A 17,274-nucleotide genomic window follows, 5' to 3' on the forward strand; every position below is an offset into this window, starting at 1 on the left:
CAGTGTGCCCCTCTATGATTGGTCGAAGCACTCTGGCAGGCTAGGGGGATGTCACTAAAACCCTGCACTCCGAGTTTTATCAGAAGCAGTCCATCTGCGTCAGTGCTCCCCAAGTGGGAGGGGACTGCTTCCTTCTCTCCTTCCCTGCGATGTTTTGTGGAAAAGCAAAGCGGCAGTCCTGGACCCTCACCCCGCCACAAAAACACTGCTGCACCCCGGAATTGACACTTAAGTAAGTACAATTCTCACGTGAAGTTACAATCCATTGCTGGCAGCGATGGGGTCATTGAAATGCGGCGGTCCAGCAGTACCCCCGTCCTTGAGGAAACATCCAAACAGCACGCCACACAAAACCGCTGGACAACTTGCGGGGTGGGGGCTCAAAGTCCGCTGTGGCCGCACACTAATATCCAACTCCAAATTCCTTTCACACGAAGAGAAATGGGCCCACGCGGGTACCAGGAACAGCTTGCTTTATTCTGAACACCAGGGCATGATGCGTTTCGTCATTGTAGACTTTATCAAATGCCGCCTGAATAAAGTGTCCGTATGTGTCCACATCTTTAAGCAGTGTGCCCCTCTATGATAGGTCGAAGCACTCTAGGCGGCTACGGGGCTGTCACTAAAACCCGGCACCTCGAGTTTTATCAGAAGCAGTCCATCTGCGTCAGTGCTCCCCAAGTGGACACGTATTGTCACAGTGCATGTTGTGATTATGAGGCTAGTTTACAATTCACTTTTGTGTAACCCTCATAACACATTTCATCAACCGTGTATCGGTTTTGCCATGCACTGAATAACATGGTATCTATAATCAATCTCGCCGTGGATCGACAAATGTCCCTTCCTTGTATGACACTCCAAGTGCACATCTTACTTTACACTCTCTTGTTTGACTGAGGCGTGCGTTATTGTCCTTATTCTAATCTCAGTAATGTTTAGGAAAACAGAATAAAATTTACAGTTCCAACATCAGTTGTAAGGGCTCCCAGCCTTGTATCACAGTTATAATTAGCCCAGAATAAATCAGGTTTAAGAGCCTATGTGTACTGCTATCTCTTCTCCACTGTTCAGGCCTCTCGGAAATTTCGTGAGTAAGTCTTTTATCTATTGTGACTCTAGTCTCCGTAATTTACGTACCCTGTCGCCCCCTCGGACACTCAACGGATTATAGATATCATGTTATTCAGTGCATGGCAAAACCGATACACGGTTGAGGAAATGTGTTATGTGTTATACACAAAAGTAAATTGTAAATTAGCCTCATAATCACAACATGCACTGTGACAATACGTGTCCACTTGGGGAGCACTGACGCAGATGGACTGCTTCGATAAAACTCGGAGTGTTTATTTACGATTGTGTTTTTAAATATGTGTACGAGCATGGTATGCATGAATGATATCATGCAATTGATTAGTTGCCTATGAAATGCTGGTTTATATAAAACTTCAAAAATGGCACTGACGCGAGAGCGAGTGTGCTGGTCCCTTCTATGTTTTAATGCACAAATGAAATGTCTTTGAAACATGGCCTCTCCGGTGTGTCATTAACACCGAAGAAGGCAGTTTGCCGAAACGCTTTTGTTGCTGCTGGTCATCGAGAAAAAAAGTTTTCTTCGAACGCCCCGAGAGTGCGGAATTTTCTTTTGTTACTAAAGGAACAGAGCGACAATACATTGCGGAGTCCACAACCGTGATTCCGCACCCGCCCGAGAGTGCTCCATTTTGAAAGTGGAGTCGGAGCTTATGTAAACAACGGAAGCATCACCGTGACTGCAAAGAACGAAAGCAGGACCTCGAGTGTGGAGGGCATCAATGACCCGCGTATCGGAGGACGCACAGGGGATTGAGAGCATCACCACCGGTGAGACGTGTCTGTTTGTTTGATGTAAACGGGCAGTATTGTGTATGCGGCAGGGCGAGGGGATGTCTAGAAGGAACGTGATCAGCAAAAGCAGCGACCTAACGAAGGGGCCATGTTTTGTGAAACCACACACCGTGAGGCGGCGAAAGACATGTTTAGGAAACATGAAGGGGGGGGGGGGGCGTGTCCCGCCTTCCCAGATAACCAAGGAATAAACTAAATGAGACTATATCTAAACTGGAGCGGCTGTACAAACGCGAAATACAGAAGTGGTGGGAGGCCACTAGTTTACAAAGTTATATTGATGAATACAGAGTTCCAAGAGGCTTACAAGGATACACAGGTCCCTCGTATGAGAACCCAGACCCAAAGCTTCTTACAGATTGGGCGTAACACACTGCGCAGTACTGACAAGGGACACTGGGAATACTAGTGAAATATGCCTGGAGCGATTGCAATAAAGCGCTCAGTGAAATCAAGGAGCTTGAAGAGGAGTTGGCCAAGTAGAAAGACCAGAAAAAGATTGAAGATCTCATGGGGCAAATGAAGGCAAGATTGCTCAAATACGAACAAAAGATAAAAAATCGGAAATAGGAGAAATTCATACGGGATTTAACCGACTATTTACAGGGCAGGGTTTTAACCTTTTCCCGTAATTTTGATGGTCCCAGAAAAGAACTGAGTTTAAGATCCAAGCAAATGCCGCAAAGAGTGGAGACTTCGGAATCGGATCTCACAGAGAATGAATCAGGTGATGAACAAGCAGGAAGATCAGTGGAAGGGAGGAGGACTCTGACTCCTTTTCACAACGAGTTCCAAATAATTTGCCAATCCTGGCTACGGGGGGGAGAACAAACCACCAGAAGGAGGCGCAGAAAAACGTGACGAGCCAGTGGCGGCAGTAAGAGGAAAGGCACCGGATGGGTGAATCACAAGAAACCGGCCAAAAGACAGTAGATACCACAAATCTAACAGTGGTCAATCTCACGGACAAACCCATCATGGATATTGAGACAAATGTTTTAAGTCTAGGACTGACATTTTGTCCCAGCAATCACCTAGAGTATACACAAACAAGGATTGATCTCTTTAGTTTTGTGCGCAAATTAAAACTGTAAAGTATTTTAAATTGAGATCCAATATCAAAGATTGAACTCTTTGAAAATCTCCGATTAGAAATGGAAGACAACTCAACAGCCAATGAGGTCATAGCTGGAAGGGCTAGAAACATAGGCATTGAGCAAGAACGAGAAGAGAGTCCATTCAAGCCCAAATACCTCTTTACAATCCACAAATGCCGCTCTATGCGATAGATGTTTTCTCAGAAACTATGGCGAATTATCTTTTAAAATTCAGGTTGAAAAATACGACAATGTAGTATAGGAAAACAAGGGTACCCCGAAAAGCGAACCTGGGGTTGTGATGTATTTAAAGAGTACAATGGTTCAAGGGTGGCCTAAATAGGTCCAAAGCAAGAGCATTTACTTAAACTAGACACTAAATCAATGTGGGAGCAAAACATGTAGGGCAACATGTATATTTTTAATTATTGTGCTTTTTCAACATATTGGTATTTCAACCTTATATGGACTAATCTGATTATCATATCACACTCAGCTTCCCTTCCCCATTGATCTGATTCCCAAAGAAAGTAAGTGCAGCAACACTACACAATCCCCAGCAAGGTAGTGATTCCATAGTAATTTCCATGCCACGTGCCCCTGCGCGCCCCAGACCCCACTGCCCGGTTTCCCGCCAGCACGGTACCTTCTAAGTAATATGAATAAACAGTCTGCATGGCAACTGTTTTTATCATGTTAATGGGAGCACTAAGTCACTGAATTAAGTGTAAATATTGAGTAGGGCAAAGTTCTAATTTAAGCGTGCTTTAATTCAGTTTCAGACTGCTCACCTAAACTGATGATGATCTTAACTAAAAGATCGAAATGTCGTTGACCCCTCCAACAAAAATCCCTCCATTGTATATATTTTTCAGGAGTTCCCTTTTTAGGTCGAGCTGACGTAGCATTCATGCGAAAGCATGAATGCTTTCAGCAAGACAACTAATGTCATCCGTATTTAGGAAAGTGGACAGCAGAGTGTCACGCGCTTTCCCAGTGTCGGATTTCACCGCGGGAGCGAGCGCGCTTGTGCAGACCGCAGGGCTTGCATGCAAACACGGCGCGCACACAGGCAGGCCCCATCCACTGCACACACAGGCACACGCGCGCACACACACACACGCACACACACGCACACGCAGGCACACACATGCAGGCACACAGCCCCCCCCCCCCGCCTGCAAGCTCTCACTTACCGGCTCGGTGTGCAGGTTCCTGGGCCGTCTTTTGGCACGCCGCAGGGGTCTCCTCACCACTCGGGAGCCCCGTGTTGCCTCTGTTGCCATGCAGTCTGCCCTCGCTCTTTCGCCCGGTCTCTCTGAAGCGCCCCGAGACTTCAGCGTGGAGCCTGCATGTTTCGGACGTCCTCCTCGGCGGTTACTTCCTGTTTCTTTGACGAGCCCCGCCCACGTCCAAACAAAGGCTGCCTGACTTCCAGAGTGCGCCCGCGATGTTGTAAGCGCAGTGCATGTAGCCATAGCTGGGATTCCGGCATGCCAGAATCGCTAGAGTTTCAGGTTGCTGGTATGCATTCACTACTTTTAATTCGAGTGGCTTCATAGTTCCATTTCCTGCAGCTGCCTTGTTTTTGAAAATAGCTGTTTGTTCCACAGCCTGAGTCCTCACAGCGCGGCCCATGCCGCAGCATCCCCCACCCCAGCCTCTCAGTCACGGAATCGTTGCGCACCCTCAGTCCACAAGTGTTCCCGGCTAGCTACCCACGGCGCCATGTGATCCCTGGCGCTTTCTGCGTGCAGAGATAGATTTGCCACGGTACAAGGTAACCTTGATTGATGAGGATGTCGCCTTCGCCAGGAAAGGTCACGTTCTCACCTACTTCCTCTGAATTATGCAGATTCCAAACTTAAGTGACTCCAATCACAAGCAGGGTGTTTGCATCTGGTGTTGTTTGAAGCCTCTAATAAGACGACCGTGAAAGGTTACCAAAGCCCAGCGCCGCCGAGGATTCATCAGAGGCTAATAGGAAAATGGAAGGCTGGGAGAGAATTACAGGCAGGGATGCGGAGAGTTTCCCCGTGTTCGGCGTATTACAGTTTCCAAGCAGCTGTGAGCACCAAGAGATTACGGTGCGTCCGCTCTTGTTCCTTGTAGACTCTTACTCTAGCGCTCTCTAGTTTGCTGTCTTGCCTGTGGGCATTTGTCCCCAGCCAGATTGCATCTTTAATCTGTGTGGTTTCTGCAGGTCGTAAACTCTATCCCAATATTAATAACTTTTTCGTTTTTTTTTTCCTTTCTAATTTACATGCGCTTAACTTATTTCGTGCCAGCCTTTTAAATCAGAAACGCGCTCCGATTAAGGTCCATTGGGAGCTTTACATTACTGTTGCATGTGTTGCGCTTTTAGTTGACTGTATGCAAACTTTATTAAAATAACTTCAGATTTTAGTTTTAACATTTCAGGTGCTATTAATTTTTAACACGGTTTAACTATTCTTCCAATAACCGTAATGCCCAACTTTTATTCTTTCTAGAGCAAATAAGACACAGCATAGCACGTTTCTTTCTTTGTGAGGTGTCCGCGTAACCATGGGAGTTCCCGGACCTGCTCCATTCCTGACACCGATAGGAATGTCTGAGGAGTGTAAAAAGAACACTCCCATTAACCAGACACTGTAGCCTCAAGCACAAATAGCGTCGAACGGTGTATATTTGCTTTCGGAGGTTCCTGTTTTTTGATAACAATGCTGAAGTGGCTGGAAGGTAAACTAGAAAATACATATATCTAGGTAAACTGTGGTATCTCCAGCTGCAGGCAGCTCAAAACTCTTTCTTGCTAATCTTATCATGTACTTTCCTTGTAAGGAAAATATGCTAAGTGGTAAATGAAAGAAACTGGTTTTCCACTTACCAAGTTCTGTTTTTTTTGTTGTTTTTTTTTTTTGCCAGGAACACTGCATTATGGGATTTGTAGTTTCGTGTTCAACTTTTTTATTATGTGCTTGTCCAGTGCAAACACAGACAGCCATGATTGGCTAATGGGATGCTGCGTGCATTCAGCCACTTGACAATTGATTGACTACTCATGCCAATGGGCTCAGTGAGTGTCTGTACTTATTTATTTTTTATTTAATATGGACCTATATCCAGCAGTAAGCACCCTGGCAGCTTTAAAGGGCTGTATCAACTGCAATAGAAGTGAAGCTGCCAAATAAGGCACGCCACATAATTACACTGCACTCAATGCAACATACACTCCAAATACCACTCAGTGCCACATAATTACACGCCACATAATTACACTGCACTCAATGCAACATACACTACAAATACAACTCAGTGCCACATAGTTACACCCCACATAATTACACTGCCCTCAATGCAACATACATTCCAAATACCACTCAGTGCCACATAATTACACGCCACATAATTAAACTGCGCTCAATGCAACATACACTCCAAATACCACTCAGTGCCACATAATTACACACCACATAATTACACTCTACTGAATGCAACACACACTCCACACAATACCACTCAGTGCCACATAATTATATGCTACATATTTACACTGCGCTCAACGCAACATACACTCCAAATACCACTCAGTGCCACATAATTACATGCCACATAATTACACTGCACTCAATGCGACATACACTCCAAATACCACTCAATGTCACATAATTGTATGCTACATATTTACACTGCGCTCAACGCAACATATGCTCCAAATACCACTCAGTGCCACTTAATTACACGCCACATAATTACACTGCACTCAATGCAATATACACTCCAAATACCACTCAGTGCCACATAATTACATGCCACATAATTACACTGCACTCAATGCAACATACACTCCAAATACCACTCAATGCCACATAATTGTATGCTACATATTTACACTGCGCTCAACGCAACATACGCTCCAAATACCACTCAGTGCCACATAATTACACTCTACTGAATGCAACACACACTCCACACAATACCACTCAGTGCCACATAATTATATGCTACATAATTTCACTGCACTCTATGCAACATACACTCCAAACAATACCACTCTGTGCCACATAATTACACGCCACACAATTACTCTACTGAATACAACATACACTCCACACAATACCACTCAGTGCCACATAATTATATGCCACATAATTACACTGCGCTCAATGCAACATACACTCCAAATACCAATCAGTGCCACATAATTACACACCACATAATTACACTCTACTGAAGCCAACACACACTCCAAACAATACCACTCAGTGCCACATAATTACACGCCACATAATTACACTCTACTGAATACTACATACACTCTAGACAATACCACTCAGTTCCACATAATTATATGCTACATATTTACACTGCGCTCAACTCAACATACACTCTAAATACCACTCAATGCCACATAATTACACGCCACATAATTACACTGCACTCAATGCGACATACACTCTAAATACCACTCAATGCCACATAATTAGACTGCACTCAATGCGACATACACTCCAAATACCACTCAGTGCCACATAATTACACGCCACATAATTACACTGCCCTCAATGCAACATACACTCCAAATACCACTCAGTACCACATAGTTACATGCCACATAATTACTCTGCACTCAATGCAACATACACTCCAAAAACCACTCAGTGCCACATAATTACATGCTACATAATTGCACTCTACTGAATGCAACACACACTTCACACAATACCACTCAGTGCCACATAATTATATGTTACATAATTACAATGCACTCATTGCAACATAGACTCCAAACAATACCATTCAGTGCCACATAATTACAAGCCACACAGTTACACTCTACTGAATGCAACACACACTTCACACAATACCACTCAGTGCCACATAATTATATATTACATAATTACAATGCACTCATGGCAACATAGACTCCAAACAATACCATTCAGTGCCACATAATTACATGCCACACAGTTACACTCTACTGAATGCAACACACACTTCACACAATACCACTCATTGCCACATAATTATATGTTACATAATTACAATGCACTCATGGCAACATAGACTCCATACAATACCATTCAGTGCCACATAATTACATGCCACACAGTTACACTCTACTGAATACAACATACCCTCCACACAATACCACTCAGTGCCACATAATTATATGCTACATAATTACACTGCGCTAAACGCAACATACATTCCAAATACCACTCAGTGCTACATAATTACATTCCACATAATTACACTGCACTCAATGCAACATACACTCCAAATACCACTCAGTGCTACATAATTACATGCCACATAATTACACTGCGCTAAACGCAACATACACTCCAAATACCACTCAGTGCCACACAATTACACACCACATAATTACACTCTACTGAATGCAACATACACTCCACACAATACCACTCAGTGCCACATAATTATATGCTACATATTTACACTGTGCTCAACGCAACATGCGCTCCAAATACCACTCAGTGCCACATAATTACACTCTACTGAATGCAACACACCACACAATACCACTCAGTGCCACATAATTATATGCTACATAATTTCACTGCACTCAATGCAACATACACTCCAAACAATACCACTCTGTGACACATAATTACACGCCACACAATTACTCTACTGAATACAACATACACTCCACACAATAATACACAGAGTGCCACATAATTATATGCCACATAATTACACTGCGCTCAATGCAACATACACTCCAAATACCATTCAGTGCCACATAATTACACACCACATAATTACACTCTACTGAAGCCAACACACACTCCAAACAATACCACTCAGTGCCACATAATTACACGCCACATAATTACACTCTACTGAATACTACATACACTCCAGAAAATACCACTCAGTTCCACATAAATATATGCTACATATTTACACTGCGCTCAACTCAACATACACTCTAAATACCACTCAATGCCACATAATTACACGCCACATAATTACACTGCACTCAATGCGACATACACACTAAATACCACTCAGTGCCACATAATTACACTGCACTCAATGCGACATACACTCCAAATACCACTCAGTGCCACATAATTACACGCCACATAATTACACTGCCCTCAATGCAACATACACTCCAAATACCACTCAGTACCACATAGTTACACGCCACATAATTACTCTGCACTCAATGCAACATACACTCCAAAAACCACTCAGTGCCACATAATTACATGCTACATAATTGCACTCTACAGAATGCAACACACACTTCACACAATACCACTCAGTGCCACATAATTATATGTTACATAATTACAATGCATTCATTGCAACATAGACTCCAAACAATACCATTCAGTGCCACATAATTACATGCCACACAGTTACACTCTACTGAATGCAACACACACTTCACACAATACCACTCAGTGCCACACAATTATATGTTACATAATTACAATGCACTCATGGCAACATAGACTCCAAACAATACCATTCAGTGCCACATAATTACATGCCACAGTTACACTCTACTGAATGCAACACACACTTCACACAATACCACTCAGTGCCACATAATTATATGTTACATAATTACAATGCACTTATGGCAACATAGACTCCAAACAATACCATTCAGTGCCACATAATTACATGCCACACAGTTACACTCTACTGAATACAACATACCCTCCACACAATACCACTCAGTGCCACATAATTATATGCTACATAATTACACTGCGCTAAACGCAACATACATTCCAAATACCACTCAGTGCTACATAATTACATTCCACATAATTACACTGCACTCAATGCAACATACACTCCAAATACCACTCAGTGCTACATAATTACAGGCCACATAATTACACTGCGCTAAACGCAACATACACTCCAAATACCACTCAGTGCCACATAATGACACGCCACATAATTACACTGCACTCAATGCAACATACACTCCAAAAACCACTCAGTGCCACATAATTACACGCCACATAATTACATGCACTCAATGCAACATACACTCCAAATACCACTCAGTGCAACATAGTTACACGCCACATAATTACACTCTATCTATGTATCGCATCACCACAGAATCACTCAGCACCACCACAGCATCACTCAGAGGCACCACAACATCACTATGCGCTACCACAGCATCACTGAACGCCACAGCATCACTCGTCGCCACCACAACATCACTCAGTGCCACCACAGCATCAATCTGTGCAACCATTCAACAACAACTGGTTCAAATATGTTCTCTCAATGTTTCAAGCTTTATTACAAATGTCACAAAAAGATGTTAATATTTCACTTCTGTGCTTGGATTTTCGTCACAATAAAATACACTGAACATAATCTTCACAAAAATTATTTATAAAAGTTAAAGCTATTGCAATTATAAATTACAATAACTTTTTTATTTAAGTATTAATTATTAAAAAAAATTAGAAGCAATTCTTATTTGTAATATCAATACATGTAAGTCACGTAAATACAACACATATTGCATTACAAATGCTACAGGTGTCACATTTGCAAAAGTTAAAAGTATTGGCATTGTAAATGACAAAGCTATTAATTTAGCTATTTTTAAAACCAACACATAAATACAAAATTTGTCGTTTACAATACCAATAGCTCAAACTTTCCTAATGCGAGACCTATTGCATTGCAAATGCTTGTTTGTTTATGTGATGTTTTGTCTATTTCACTTTCACTCAGTCACAATAAGCACCCTGTCACTTATGTGAGCACCTGAACGTATTCTTGAAATACCAATATGTTGAAAAAGCACAATAATTAAAAATATACATGTTGCTCTACATGTTTTTCTCCCACATTGATTAAGTGTCTAGTTTAAGTAAATGCTCTGGCTTTGGACCTATTTAGTCCACCCTTGGACCATTGTACTCGAAAAATACGACAAGGCCCTTGATCCTTGATGAGTAACTTATCAAGGATGGAAAAAACAGCACTACAGAATTTGATGCAGGATGTGTCTATAATTATAAAACCCTACGACAAAGGGGGAAATGTGGTTCTTCAAACTAGGGAACAGTACTGCGACGAGGCTTTACACCAATTATCGGATGAAAAATGTTATCAGAAAACAACTAGTGATATTTATCAAAAGAGTATAAAAGCTTATGAGGAGTTAATCCGAAAATGGTACAACAAAACCATGCTGGGACCTGAAGAACATCTATTTCTTCACAGTTCAAATCCTGTGGTTCCTACTTTTTACCACATTCCAAAATTACATAAAGATAGCCTGCATCCACCGGGCAGGCCGATTGTGTCATTTTTCAATGGTCTGACCGAACATCGATCTATGTTTATTGATCACTTTTCATTCTCTTTTGTGGTACAACTGGAATCTTATATAAAGGACACTAAAGACTTTCTGAATAAAATCATGTGTGTAGTGTGGGATCCCACTTATCAAATAATGGGGCTGGATATTTCGAGTCTCTATACTTGTATAGACCATAGGGACGGTGTAAAGGCTGCTAAGTTTTACTTAGAGAAACGCCAGCTGAGGTACTCAGAACATAATCAAATGCTGATGGAGTTCATGGAGTTCTGTCTAAGAAATAACAACTTTTTGTTTGAGGGCCAATATTACAGACAGATGTCTGGTATGGCGATGGGTACCTGCTTTGCTACCAGCTATGCGAACCTGTTCGTTGGCTGGTGGGAGGAGCAGGTGCCCAGAACCTAGGAGGGTGTGAACAACAGCGGCAAGGTAGTTGAGTGGTATCGATATATCGATGACCTGTTCATTGTGTGGCAGGGGAGAATGGATTCGGCTCTTGGGTATATCGATATTCTTAACACAAATGAGGTAAACTTGCACTTCTCTGCAACAGTGAGTTCGGTTGCAGTGGACTACCTGGACCTGAGGGTATTTGCAGAAGAGGGCAGAATTCAGACAGCCCTATACCGCAAGTCCACCACAGGGAACTCTACATTATTTGCTACCAGCAGCCACCCTTCGAAACTTATCCAGAGTATACCATATGGGGAACTTCCCAGGTTGAAGAGGAGCAGTATCAGGGAGAAGGACTTTGAGGCGGCTGCCTCAGAGAGTATAGCCAGGTTTACTGTGAGGGGATATGAGCCCGCAGCGTTAAATGCTACATTGCGAAAAGTGAGAGGAATCCAGAGAGACAAATTGTTCATCGACAAGGAAAAACAAAGAGAGAGAGATGATAAGGGTAAATTCCGGATGGTTACCCCTTATTCTGCAGAAGCCAATTACTTAAAACAGATGCTCAAAAAGAATTGGCATATTCTGAAAACAGACAGTATTATATGTGACGACATTCCAGCCTATCCGCTAGTGACATTCAAGACAGCAAGGTCGCTTCGTGATATGCTGGTCAGAAGCCATTTGTAAAAAATACCACAGAGAGTGAGTACGCTGAAAGAAATTATGGGCATCTTTCCATGCAGTAGGTGCAAAGCTTGCCCAAACAGCAAAAGAGTCCTATCATATAAAATACCGGACACATGAAAGGTAAAGAAGATAACCAAATTCATTACCTGTAGTACACCATATGCAGCATACTGCCTGGTGTGCCCATGCGGGCTACGCTATATAGGCAGTAAGGTCCACCAATTGAAGATCAGAATATTAGAACATCTTAGGGACATTGATAAGATAGATCCTGCATATCCCGTAGCACGCCACTTTGCTGAGAAACATCAAAGTGAATGCAACCAGTTGCAATTTTACGGTTTGGATTTTGTTCCGTTGAGTGTCCGAGGGGGTGACAGGGTACGTAAATTACGGAGACTAGAGTCACGATACATAATAGACTTACTCACTAAATTTCCGAGAGGCCTGAACAGTGGAGAAGAGTTAGCCGTACACATAGGCTCTTAAACCTGATTTATTCTGGGCTAATTATAACTGTGATTCAGGGCTGGGAGCCCTTACAACTGATGTTGGAACTGTAAATTTTATTGTGTTTTCCTAAACATTACTGAGATTAGAATAAGGACACTAACGCACGCCTCAGTCAAACAAGAGAGTGTAAAGTAAGATGTGCACTAGGAGTGTCATACAAGGAAGGGACATTTGTCGATCAACGGCGAGATTGAATATAGATACCATGTTATTCAGTGCATGGCAAAACCGATACACGGTTGAGGAAATGTGTTATGAGTTATACATAAAAGTGAATTGTAAATTAGCCTCATAATCACAACATGCACTGCGACAATACGTGTCCATGTTTATTTACAATTGTGTTTTTAAATATGTGTACGAGCATGATATGCATGAATGATATCATGCAATTGATTAGTTGCATATGAAATGCTGGTTTATATAAAACTTCAAAAATGGCGCTGACGCGAGAGCGCTGGTCCCTTCTTTGTTTTAATGCACATATGAAATGTCTTTAAAACATGGCCTCTCCGGTGTGTCATTAACACCGAAGAAGGCAGTTTGCCGAAACGCGTTTGTTGCTGCTGGTCATCGAGAAATAAAGTTTTCTTCGAACGCCCCAGAGAGTGTGGAATTTTCTTTTGTAACTAAAGGAACAGAGCGATAATACATTGCGCAGTCTACAGCCGTGAATCCGCACTCGCCCGAGAGTGCTCCATTTTAAAAGTGCAGTTGGAGCGTATGTATATATACATATATATCAAACACCAGTCCCGCCTCTCCTTAAAGAACGGGCCCGACACATGCTTGGGACCTCTCCAGGTAAGTTTTATTGCCACCATCCGGAAGAAGCCAATTCACACTATAAACACCTGGCAGACGCGTTTCGGCGAATGCCTTAATCATTGCCAGCATTATGTTTAAACAAGATGGGTTTGCGTGGGGCATATACTGCTAGTGTGTTCCCATTGGATCCAATTAGTCCAATCAGAGGCGCTGTTTTTTCAACTCTGTGTGCAGTATGAGCTTAGGTTGCTGGTAGATGGAGTCCCCACATCAAAGTGTAATCCGAAAAGCTTGCACAAACAGGGCATGCAGGCAGTCCCACATTGCGGACTCAGGTGCAGTGACCAGTCCGTATATATATGTGTGCATGTGTGTAAATGAGTATATATATATATATATATATATATATATATATATGTACACATATATATATATACATATATATATATATATATATATATATATATATATATATATATATATATATATATATACATATATATATATACTCCAGCCTGTCATGTGAAGCACTTTCCGTGCGGACAAGAAACGGGACACCAAATAACGCCACAGCCAGACTTCAGGTAATTTCACTCGTGTTGAAATTTATTCGTGCATTCAGGGTGCAAAGTCTCGTCAAACGCGTTTCGGGCACCGACTGTGCCCCTGTTCACTGACAATTAGCCATAGTTACTCCACCATTTTAAATACAAACAGTGTAACAAATGCGCGCCAACTTCTCTGTTTGTTAATCAACATGAACAACGGACTTATGCTGTTAAATGCTCCACTGAGTACATAGAAAGGTCCCGCCATATTGGAACGATATATAAAGCATTGCCCAAATGTAAACATAATGTAAACATAACACATACTGTCAACTTGGATATACCTAAATAAACGTAGAAAGATCATATTTCACACAAACGTTAAAAACTGCTTTGTATACATAGCATTGGCTAGGTAATTGATAGTGTGGGCAGAAATGCAAGTAAATGTATGTCAAATATTTGTCGGATGATGGGAATAATAACAAAGTGCATTGAGAACAAGGTTTCATTGTCCGTTCACTGGCATAAATGAAAAAGCCCATGTCTTGGAATTAGTCCAATTTAAAATATATAAAAACAATTACACTGTACAAATACGTTGTGTCGACATAGCGCTATGCGTGGAAACTGCGATGTCTACAGTGGTAATATACGCCATTGATTAGTGCAACATTGCAATAATAAAGTGCTGATGTGCTGCAAATTGTAAACATGAGACCTTGTGCAAACTTAACCATGCAATATGGATAAAGTGCATAGTGCAAAATGTAAACACGATTTATGTGTCTATGGGACTATCCAGAGCGGTGCAAAAATGCAGAGAAACCATATTAATATGTTGGCTCTCATGTGTCCATCTGATGTAGGGTTACATACATTATACATGAAGCTATCACTGTATATATATATATATATATATATATATATATATATATATATATATATATATATATTTCATTTTTTTTCAAAACTGCAGAAACGACATACATATTATAAACAGGGTGCAAGAGGCATTTTTCAATGGACACTGAACCGTGCACTCTCGTAGTAGATAAGGCAGGCCATGCCGAGACTTAGTTAAAGGTAGAGTGCAGGAGTCGGTTAAAGCCCAACTGGCAATGAACGAAAAGCCCTGTCTGTTGCGAAATTTCAGGAAGGGCCACGAAAAGCCTGTTTTTTTATCAGTATTATCACTGCTGTAAAGAAGCCAGCTTACCTTATCTACTCTGGGCAAGGTATAATAGATTAACTACACATGTTGTTATCTTTACTGCCTCTCTGCTTATCTTAATAAATCATGCTCTGAACAGGTCCACGGCTCGTGAGCCATACAAGACGCGATAATGCCAGCAAGTACACAAAATGGAATCAAATATTATCAATTATTTTTTAGGAGTTAATGCGCAGCATGTCGCACAGACCTCTTCAGAGCGTTGGAACATAAGGCGAACAAGACAACGACGGTTCTAGTGGATGGATACCAGCAAGTTGGAAGAGGGTGTGGCATAACGGTCACAGCGGCTAACTTTGGAATTCAGGCGCCAGGTTTGACTTTCAGCGTGTAACAGCCTGTGATTCTGGGCATACTGAAAATAAACGTGTCCTTCTGTAAAGCAACTGGCGCTCATGTAGGGCTCTCCAATACCTTCGAGTCGAGCTACATCAAAAGAAGGTGTACCTAGATATTGCAAGTTGAGGGCCTTGGATCACCAAGAATCTTTCACCATTCGTCAGTCCCTTAAAGGAGCTATGTTTGGTAAAGTGAGCAAATGTACATTCCTAAGTAATACTGATCATTCTCTCTGGCCATCGAGGAAACGTGGTGTGACGGATCGTGTCTGGCTTCCAATTTACTCCCCCCCCCCCAACAAAGCCAACACAGAAGACTCTGGTAGATTTAGCCATACTTCGAGAATTCTACCTCTGCACAGAATTCATCTGCTGTGCACTCTGAACTTTACTTCAGTGACGTACAAAGCTGTACTTCTGCTGCCACTTGCTGATTAAATCTCAGCTGGCATCGGTAATTATCTATCTATCTATCTATCTATCTATCTATCTATCTATCTATCTATCTATCTATCTATCTATCTATCTATCTATCTATCTATCTATCTATCTATCTATCTACCTATCTATCTGTCTGTCTATTGATCGATCGCTACATATATGAGTATATCTATATATACATTTACTTTACGCTATACTCACTATACAAGCCATGCCATGTACTTTAGATTGAGCATGGATCATGGATGTTTTAAAGCAGTCTTTTGCCAGATTTCTTACAAACATTTCCTTAATATAACATGTATTAGAAAATCATTCATCCACCTTCAACCAGAGGGGTTTCTTCTCACAGAATAACTGAATCGTACTTATTTTATCGACCTCAGGAGGATTAAAGCTTGAGTGGACCCCACCAGGTTCCAAACTTGTTCATAAGTGCAGAATGGTTTGATTATAGATTTTATTGACCCCTGACTGGTGCACCCCAAAGAGCTAGGAACCATCCTAATGTAAGGAGAAATTACACTAAGGGCCTAATTACAACTGGCCTAAGGGACAGATCATCTGATAAAATCCGACACTCCCAGAGTTTGGAATTTATCAGGTAGCACCTAAGCAGAGCATTTTCCTTTAATGGGAAATAACATGCGGATTTAAATGCTTAGCTCACCAAAATCCGCGCGTCATGATAGTACAGTCCCATTCCCATGTTAAATCCTTGCTGGTTTTACCTGCTAAGATTTGATATGGAGTCCTAGCTTTACCACACGGGATAATTACTGGGTGTGATCAACTTCACACCACTTATAATTGCAAATAATATAAAAAATTCCAAATTAGCACCGGTCGCACCAAACTTCTCCACTTCATTGAATTTCTACAGAAAATAATGTGCATCAGCCAGGCTATTTTTGTTGTGATTTAATTATTAAAAACATCTAATTTATATCATAAATCATGTATTTGTTGTATGGCACATTTCATGATCAAAAAACTCTAATTTATTTCGTAAATCATCTATTTGTTTTAT

At 41.6% G+C, this 17,274-nt stretch overlaps 1 protein-coding gene across 1 annotated transcript in view; it reads right to left on the reverse strand.

Annotated features, from left to right (window-relative positions):
• LOC147701459 (insulin-like growth factor 3.L) overlaps positions 1–17,274 on the reverse strand; it is a 237,490-nt gene that overhangs the window by 210,865 nt on the left and 9,351 nt on the right. The gene's annotated exons all lie outside the window — the stretch shown is intronic.

This window comes from Lissotriton vulgaris, chromosome 7, assembly GCF_964263255.1.
Source record: "Lissotriton vulgaris chromosome 7, aLisVul1.2, whole genome shotgun sequence".
Classification (NCBI taxonomy): Eukaryota; Metazoa; Chordata; class Amphibia; order Caudata; family Salamandridae; genus Lissotriton; species Lissotriton vulgaris.